This window comes from Pristiophorus japonicus, chromosome 6 (assembly GCF_044704955.1).
Source record: "Pristiophorus japonicus isolate sPriJap1 chromosome 6, sPriJap1.hap1, whole genome shotgun sequence".
In the NCBI taxonomy this organism is placed as follows: Eukaryota; Metazoa; Chordata; class Chondrichthyes; family Pristiophoridae; genus Pristiophorus; species Pristiophorus japonicus.
The window spans coordinates 89,376,327-89,386,232 of NC_091982.1; the positions used below are offsets into that span (position 1 = coordinate 89,376,327).

A 9,906-nucleotide genomic window follows, 5' to 3' on the forward strand; every position below is an offset into this window, starting at 1 on the left:
AGGGCTACTACCTTAAGTACTCTGGGATGCAGACTATCAGGCCCCAGAGATTTATCGGCCTTCCATCCCATCAATTTCCCTAACACAATTTCCCACCTAATAAGGATTTCCTTTAGATCCTCCTTCTCACTAGACCCTCGGTACCGTAGTATTTCCAGAAGATTACTTGTGTCTTCCTTCGTGGCGACAGAACCAAAGTATTTTGTAACTGGTCCGCCATTTCTTTGTTCCCCATTATAAATTCACCTGAATCTGACTACGTTTGTTTTCACTAATCTTTTTCTCTTCACATAACTATAGAAGCTTTTGCAGTCAGTTTTTATGTTCCCAGCAAGCTTCCTCTCATATCTATTTTCCTCCTCCTAATTAAACCCTTTGTCCTCCTCTACTGTATTATAAAATTCTCTCAGTCCTCAGATTTGCAGCTTTTTCTGACCAATTTGTATGCCTCTTCCTTGGATTTAACACTATCCTTAATTTCCCTTGTTGGCCACGGTTGAGCCACCTTCCCCGTTTTATTTTTTACTCCAGACAGTGATGTACAATTGTTGAAATTCATCCATATCATGTTTAAATGTTTGCCATTGCCTATCCACCATCAACCCTTTAAGTATCATTCGCCAGGATGCGATTTTCGGATTCCCAAGCTGAAATTTTTGTTGGGGGATGATCCTGCTTAACGGGGCTGTCGCTAGCTCTTCGTTTTGCAGAAAAGCTTAAAAATCCAAGGTAAAACTAAGGATTAAACTAATATGGCAGGGGGATGGGAACGTATGCAGGGAGACAGAGGGAAGTAAAATGGGGACAGAAGCAAAAGACAGAACGAAGAAAAGTAAAAGTGGAGGGCAGAGAAACCCAAGTCAAAAATCAAAAAGGGCCACACTACAGCAAAAGTCTAAAGGGACAAAATGTGTTTAAAAAGCCAAACATGAAGGCTATGTGCCTCAATGGGAGGAGTATTCGGAATAAGTTGGACGAATTAACTGCGCAGGCAGCTATTAACGAATATGATATAATTGGGATTACGGAGACATGTCTCCAGGGTGACCAAGGCTGGGAACTCAACATCCAGGGGTATTCAACACTCGGGAAGGATAGAAACATAGACATAGAAACATAGAAAATAAGTTCAGGAATAGGCCATTCAGCCCTTCAAGCCTGCAGCACCATTCAATAAGATTATGGCTGATCATTCACCTCAGTAGCCCTTTCCCATTTTCTCTCCATACCCCTTGATCCCTTTAGCCATAAGGGCCATATCTAACTCGATTTTGAATATATCCAATGAAGTAGCATCAACAACTCTCTGCGGTAGGGAATTACACAGGTTAAGAACTCTCTTGAGTGAAGAGGTTTCTCCTCATCTCAGTCCTAAATGTCTTACCCCTTATCCTTAGTTTATGTCCCCTAGTTCTGGACTTCCCCAACATCGGGAACATTCTTCCTGCATCTAACCTGTCCAGTCCCGTCAGAATTTTATGTTCTTATGAGATCCCCTCTCATCTTTCTAAACTCCAGTGAATACAGGCCCAGTCGATCTAGTCTCTCCTCATATGTCAGTCCTGCCATCCCGGGAATCAGTCTGGTGAACTTTCGCTGCACTCCCTCAATAGCAAGAACGTCCTTCCTCAAATTAGACCAAAACTGAACACAATATTCCAGGTGAGGCCTCACCAAGGCCCTGTACAACTGCAGTAAGACCTCCCTGCTCCTATACTCAAATCCCCTAGCTATGAAGGCCAACATACCATTTGCCTTCTTCACTATCTGCTGTACCTGCATACCAACTTTCAATGACTGATGTACCATGACACCCAGGTCTCGTTGCACCTCCCCTTTTCCTAATCTGCTGCCATTCAGATAATATTCTGCCTACGTGTTTTTGCCCCCAAAGTGGATAACCTCACATTTATCCACATTATACTGCATCTGCCATGCATTTGCCCACTCACCTAACCTGTCCAAGTCACCCTGCAGCCTCTTAGCGTCCTCCCCACAGCTTACGCCACCACTCAGTTTCGTGTCATCTGCAAACTTGGAGATATTACACTCAATTCCCTCATCTAAATCATTAATGTATATTGTAAATAGTTGGGGTCCCAGCATTGAGCCCTGCAGCACCCCACTAGTTACTGCCTGCCAGATTGAAGGCCGATAAATCCCTGGGGCCTGATAGTCTGCATCCCAGAGCATTAAGGAAGTGGCCCTAGAAATAGTGGATGCATTGTTGATCATTTTCCAAAAGTCTATCGACTCTGGATCAGTTCCGATCGACTGGAGGGTAGCTAATGTAACACCACTTTTTAAGAAAGGAGGGAGAGAGAAAAAGGGGAATTATAAACCGGTTATCCTGATATCAGTAGTGGGGAAAATGTTGGAATCAATTATTAAAGATGAAATAGTAGCACATTTGGAAAGCAGTGATGGGATTGGTCCAAGTCAGCATGGATTTATGAAAGGGAAGTCAAGCTTGACAAATCTTCTGGAATTTTTTGAGGATGTAAATGAACAAGTAGAATGGACAAGAGAGAACCAGTGGATGTGATGTATTTGGACGTTCAAAAGGGCTTTTGACAAGGTCCCACACAAGAGATTGCTGTGCAAAATTAAAGCACATGGTATTGGGGGTAATGTATTGACATGGATAGAGAACTGGTTGGCAGACAGGAAGCAGAGAGTCGGGATAAATAGGTCCTTTTCAGATGGCAGTCAGTGACTAGTGGGGTGCCGCAGGGCTCAGTTCTGGGACCCCAGCTTTTTACAATATACATCAATGAGTTGAATGAAGGAATTGAGAGTAATATCTCCAAGTTTGTAGATTAACTAAGCAGGGTGGCGGTGTGAGCTGTGAGGAGGACGCTAAGAGGCTGCAGGGTGACCTGGACAGGTTAGGTGAGTGGGCAAATGCATGGCAGATCTAGTATAATGTGGATAAATGTGAGGTTATCCATTTTGGTGGCAAAAACAGGAAGACAGAATATTATCTGAATGGCAGCAGATTAGGAAAGGGGGATGTGCAACGAGATCTGGGTGTCATGGTACATCAGTCATTGAAGGTTGGCATGCAGGTGCAGCAGGCGGTGAAGAAGGCAAATGTTGGCCTTCATAGCTAGAGGATTTGAGTATCGGAGCAGGGAGGTCTTACTGCAGCTGTACAGGGCCTTGGTGAGGCCTCACCTGGAATATTGTGTTCAGTTTTGGTCTCCTAATCTGAGGAAGGACGTTCTTGTTATTGAGGAAGTGCAGCGAAGGTTCACCAGACTGATTCCCGGGATGGTAGGACTGACATACGAGGAGAGACTGGATCGACTGGGCCTGTACTCACTGGAGTTTAGAAGGATGAGAGCGGATCTCATAAAAAAGCATATAAAATTCTGACGGGACTGGACAGGTTAGATGCAGGAAGAATGTTCCTGATGTTGGGGAGGTCCAGAACCAGGGGACAAAGTCTAAGGATAAGGGTTAAGCCATTTAGGACTAAGATGAGGAGAAACTTCTTCACTCAGAGTTCTTAACCTGTGGAATTCCTTACCGCAGAGAGTTGTTGATGCCAGTTCATTGGATATATTCAAGAGGGAGTTAGATATGGCCCTTATGGCTAAAGGGGTCAAGGGGTATGGAGAGAAAGCAGGAAAGGGGTACTGAGGTGAATAATCAGTCATGATCTTATTGAATGGTGCAGGCTCGAAGGGCCGAATGGCCTACTCCTGCACCTATTTTCTATGTTTCTATGTTTTTATGTTTCTATGCCAATGGATATGGCCGACCAATACTCCCAAAAATTCTGCGCCATTTCCGGTCATCAGCCATATGAGGTGAATCGGCTGTAGGCTAAAGGTAAAATGTAGTTGGGTTCCAAGGTAACAGCACATTGAAGATGTGCTATAGGTGCCTGGGACAACACCTCACTCAAATTTGTCCATATAGGAAGACAGAGTATTTCTACTGCAAGAAAACTGGGCACCTTCCGAAGGCATGCCAACTGAAGAGTAAACTGACGGCCAATGATAGAAGTAGAAATCACCAGACACTACATTGAAGAGAAGCAGCAGAATGAGGAGCTTCTAGAGATTCACGTTATCAGAAGCACAAAGATATCGAACAGCGATTCACAAAATATCATCATCCAAGTAGAAGTCACAGGAACCAGGGTACCCATGGAAATCAACACTGGTGCATCCGTGAGCGTAGTACTGGAATCGCTCTATCGTGACAAGTTGCATGATTTTCAACTAGACAAATCGAAGATCGAGCTGCGAAACTACTCAGGAGAGCTAATCTGAGTCGTAGGAAGTGTCACCATACCAGTGAAATACAAGGATCAGTATCAGAGCTAGCATCTCATAGTAATGGCAGGGGACAAGCCTGTCTTGATAGGTAGAAATTGGTTGCAATCACTGAAGCTGAATTGGAATAAGATTTTTCATGTGGAAGTGAAATTTACATTGAAAGAAAATGTCACCAAACAGTATCCCATCTTTTCAAAGTTAGATCTAAGAAACGTCTACCTACAACTTGAGTTAGATGAGGAGTCCAAGTCATGCTTGACTATAAATACTTATCTAGGCCTATAGTTCAATAGGCTACCATTTGGAGTGTTGTCCGCCCCCACCATGTTCCAGGGGGTGATGAACCAAATTTTGCAAGGGATTGAAGGGGTATTGTGTTATTTAGATGACGTTCTCATTTCAGCATCAAACAGACAAATCCATAATGAAGTGTTGAATGAAGTGCTCAAACGGCTAGAGAAGCACAGATTATGAATGTGATATATTTCAAAACTCAGTGGAGTACTTGAGGCACAGAGTAGACAAAGATAATTTACATCCAACCAAGGAAAAGTTGGATCAAATCAGAAATGCACCCACTCCCAAGAATATCTCTGAACATAGATCATTTTGGGGTCTTTTGAATTATTATGGAAAGTTCCCCCCAAATTTGGCTACAGTGTTATATTGGAGAAAAACTCTCCTCAGGCTCAGCCTAGAATGAGTCAAAGTCCTGCAACAAGATTGCAAAGTTTTGTTCAGAAAATTAGTGCTTAAGTTTAATCTGTAAATATTGAAAATAACATCATATCTTTTGTTTGTGTTAGTAGAATTTGGAAACATAAAATGGGTTCCATCTGAGAAATGTATACCGAGAGTTGTGTATAACATCATGTGCAATGATTGATTAATTTGTTCTGATTAACTTCTTCAAAAAGGAGGGAGAAGTTTTGTAGAGCCAACTAGTGGACTACTGCACCTCCATCATCATCATCGGCAGGCCCTCGGAATTGAGGAAGACTTGATTCCATCCAAAAATGAGTCCTCAGGTGGCTGAACAGTCCAATACGAAAACCACAGTCCCTGTCACAGGTGGGGCAGATATGAGGGAAAAGGTGGGTGGGACAGGTTTGCCACACGCTCTTTCCGCTGCCTGCGCTTGATTTCTGCATACTTTCGGCGATGGGACTCGAGGTGCTCAGCGCTCTCCCGGATGCACTTCCTCCACTTAGGGCGGTCTTTGGCCAGGTTCTCCCAGGTGTCAGTGGGGATGTATCAGTTTATCAGGGAGGCTTTGCGAGTATCCTTGTAATGTTTCCTCTGCCCACCTTTGGCTCGTTTGCTGTGAAGGAGTTCTGAGTAGAGCACTTGCCTTGGGAGTTTCGTGCATGCGAACAATGTGGCCTGCCCAGCAGAGCTGATCAAATCTGGTCAGTGCTCCAATGCTGGGGATGTTGGCCTGGTTGAGGACGCTAACGTTAGTGCGTCTGTCCTCCCAGGGGATTTGCAGTATCTTGCAGAGATGTTATTGGTGGTATTTCTCCATTGACTTGAGGTGCCTACTGTACATGGTCCAAGTCTCTGAGCCATACAAGAGGGAGGGTATTACTATAACCCTGTAGACTATGAGCTTGGTGGCAGATTTGAGGGCCTGATCTTCGAACACTCTTTTCCTCAGGCAGCCGAAGGCTACACTGGCGCTCTGGAGGCGGTGTGAATCTTGTCGTCAATGTCTGCTCTTGTTAAAAGGCTCCCGAGGTATGGGAAATGGTCCACATTCTCCAGGGCTGCGCCGTGGATCTTGATGACTGCGTGGGGGCAGTGCTGTGCGGCGGGGACAGGTTGGTGGAGGAGCTTTGTCTTACCGATGTTTAGCGTAAGGCCCATGCTTTTGAATGCCTCAGTGAATACGTTGATTATGACTTGCGCGATGCTGAGGATGCCGTGAATAGCACGTTTAGTGAGTTAGCCACACCGCAGGAAAAGGGTATACAGCCAGATAGGGGATGGGTGACCAACAGAAAGCGCAGTGGAAGGAAGGTAGTGCAGGGGTACCCTGCGGTCATCCCCCTGCAAAACAGATACACCGCTTTGGGTACTGTTGAGGGGGATGACTCATTAGGGGAGAGCAGCAGCAGCCAAATTCATGGCACGTGGGTGGCTCTGCTGCACAGGAGGGCAGGAAAAAGAGTAGGAAAGCTATAGTGACAGGGGATTGGATTTTAAGGGGAATAGATAGGCGTTTCTGTGGCCGCAACCGAGACGCCAGGATGGTATGTTGCCTCTCTGGTGCAAGGGTCAAGGATGTCTTGGAGTGCGTGCAGGACATTTTGAAAAAGGAGGGTGAACAGCCAGTTGTCGTGGTGCATATAGGTAGCAATGATATAGGTTAAAAAAAACCGGATTAGGTCCTACAAGTCGAATTTAGAGAGCGAGGAGTTAAATTAAAAAGTAGGACCTCAAAAGTAGTAATCTCAGGATTGCTACTAGTGCCACGTGCTAGTCAGAGTAGGAATCACAGGATAGCTCAGATGAATACGTGGCTTGAGGAGAGGTGCAAAAGGGAGGGATTCAAATTCCTGGGACATTGGAACCGGTTCTGGGGGAGGTGGGACCAGAACAAACTGGACGATCTGCACCTGGGCAGGACTGGAACCAATGTCCGAGGGGGAGTGTTTTCTAGCACTGTTGGGGAGGGTTAAACTAATATGGCAGGGGGATGGGAACCTATGCAGGGAGACAGAGGGAAGTGGAATGGGAGCCAAAGCAAAAGATAGAAAGAAGAAAAGTAAAAGTGGCGGGCAGAGAAACTTAAGGCAAAAAGCAAAAAGGGTCACATTACAGCAAAATTCTAAAGGTACAAAGGGTGTTAAAAAGACATGCCTGAAGGCTCTGTGCCTCAATGCGAGGAGTATTCGGAATAAGGTGGACAAATTAACTGCACAGATAGCAGTTAACGGATATGATGTAATTGGCATCACGGAGACATGGCTCCAGGGTGATCAAGGCTGGGAACTCAACATCCAGGGATATTCAACATTTAGGAAAGATAGACAGAAAGGAAAAGGAGGTGGGGTGGCATTGCTGGTTAAAGAGGAAATTAATGCAATAGTAAGGAAGGACATTAGCTTGGATGATGTGGAATCGGTATGGGTGGAGCTACGGAATACCAAAGGGCAGAAGACGCTAGTGGTAGTTGTGTACAGACCACCAAACAGTAGCAGTGAGGTTGGGGACAGCATCAAACAAGAAATTAGGGATGCGTGCAACAAAGGTACAGCAGTTATCATGGGCGATTTTAATCTACATCTTGATTGGGCTAACCAAACTGGTAGCAATGCGGTGGAGGAGAATTTCCTGGAGTGTATTAGGGATGGTTTTCTAGACCAATATGTCGAGGAACCAACTAGAGGGCTGGCCGTCCGAGACTGGGTAATGTGTAATGAGAAAGGACTAATTAGCAATCTTGTTATGCGAGGCCCCTTGGGCAAGAGTGACCATAATATTTTAGAATTCTTTATTAAGATGGAGAGTGATACAGTTAATTCAGAGACCAGGGTCCTGAACTTAAGGAAAGGAAACTTCGATGGTTTGAGGTGTGAATTGGCTAGAATAGACGGGCAAATGATACTTAAAGAGTTGACGGTGGATAGGCAATGGCAAACATTTAAAGATCACATGGATGAACTTCAACAATTGTACATCCCTGTCTGGAGCAAAAGAAAACAGGGAAGGTGGCTCAACCGTGGCTAACAAGAGAAATTAAGGATAGTGTTAAATCCAAGGAAGAGGCATATAAATTGGCCAGAAAAAGCAGCGAACCTGAGGATTGGGAGAAATTTAGAATTTAGCAGGGGAGGAGAAAGGGTTTAATTAAGAGGGGGAAAATAGGTTATGAGAGGAATCTTGCCGGGAACATAAAAACTGACTGCAAAAGTTTCTAAAGATACGTGAAGAGAAAAAGATTAGTGAAGACAAAGGTAGGTCCCTTGCAGTCAGATTCAGGTGAATTTATAATGGGGAACAAAGAAATAGCAGACCAGTTGAACAAATATTTTGGTTCTGTCTTCAAGAAGAAAGACACAAATAACCTTCCGGAAGTACGAGGGGACCGAGGGTCTAGTGAGAAGGAGGAACTGAAGGGTATCCTTATATAGCGGGAAATTGTGTTTGGGAAATTGGGATTGAAGGCCGATAAATCCCCGGGGCCTGATAGCCTGTATCCCAGAGTACTTAAGGAAGTGGCCATAGAAATACTGGATGCATTGGTGATCATTTTCCAACAGTCTATTGACTCTGGATCAGTTCCAATGGATTGGAGGGTGGGTAATGTAACACCACTTTTAAAAAGGTGGGAGAGAGAAAACGGGTAATTATAGATCGGTTAGCCTGATATCAGTTGTGGGGAAAATGTTGGAATCAATTATTAAAGATGAAATAGCAGCGCATTTGGAAAGCAGTGACTGGATCAGTCCAAGTCAGCATGGATTTATGAATGGGAAATCAAGCTTGACAAATCTTCTGGAATTTTTTGAGGCTGTAACTGGTAGAGTGGACAAGGGACAACCAGTGGATGTGGTGTATTTGGACTTTCAAAAGGTTTTTGAAAAGGTCCCACACAAGAGATTGGTGTGCAAAATCAAAACACATGGCATTGGGGGTAATGTACTGACGTGGATAGAGAACTGACAGGAAGCAGAGAGTCGAGACAAACGGGTCCTTTTCAGAATGGCAGGGAGTGACTAGCGGGGTGCCACAGGACTCAGTGCTGGGACCTCAGCTCTTTCCAATATACATTAATGATTTGGATGAAGGAATTGAATGTAATATCTTCAGGTTTGCAGATGACACTAAACTGGGTGGCGATGTGAGCTGTGAGGAGGACGCTAAGAGGCTGCAGGGTGACTTGGACAGGTTAGGTGAGTATACTGCATCTGCCATGTATTTGTCCAATGTGGATAAGTGTGAGGTTATCCACTTTGGGGGCAAAAACACAAAGGCAGAATATTATTTGAATGGCGGCAGATTAGGAAAAGGGGAGGTGCAATGAGACCTGGGTGTCATGGTACATCAGTCATTGAAAGTTGGCATGCAGGTTCAGCAGGTGGTGAAGAAGGCAAATGGTATGTTGGCCTTCATAGCTAGTGGATTTGAGTATAGGAGCAGGGAGGTCTTACTGCAGTTGTACAGGGCCTTGGTTAGGCCTCACCTGGAATACTGTGTTCAGTTTTGGTCCCCTAATCTGAGGAAAGACGTTCTTGCTATTGTGGGAGTGCAGCAAAGGTTCACCAGACTGATTCGCAGGGTGGCAGGACCGTCATATGTGGAGAGACTGGATCAACTGGGCCTTTATACACTGGAGTTTAGAAAGATGAGAGGGGATCACATCGAAATATATAAGATTCTGACGGGACTGGACAGGTTAGATGCGGAAAGAATGTTCCCGATGCCGGGGAAGTCCAGAATCAGGGGACACAGTCTTCGGATAAGGGGTAGGCCATTTAGGATTGAGATGAGGAGAAAGTTCTTCACTGAGTGTTGTTAACCTGTGGAATTTCCTACCACAGAGAGTTGTTGATGCCAGTTCATTGGATATATTCAAGAGGGAGTTAGTAATGGCCCTTACGCCTAAAAGGAT

At 44.8% G+C, this 9,906-nt stretch overlaps 1 protein-coding gene across 11 annotated transcripts in view; it reads left to right on the forward strand.

The window, feature by feature from the left end:
• The window catches only part of LOC139265737 (protocadherin-11 X-linked-like), a 578,096-nt gene that overhangs the window by 180,764 nt on the left and 387,426 nt on the right, over nt 1-9,906 (forward strand). For 2 of the 11 annotated variants that reach the window (XR_011593618.1, XR_011593617.1), the window contains one exon: nt 5,947-6,109. The exons of the other annotated variants lie outside the window; for them this stretch is intronic. The gene's annotated coding sequence lies outside the window, so the exon portion shown is untranslated. The remainder of the gene's footprint in view (nt 1-5,946; nt 6,110-9,906) is intronic. 11 annotated transcript variants of the gene reach the window in all.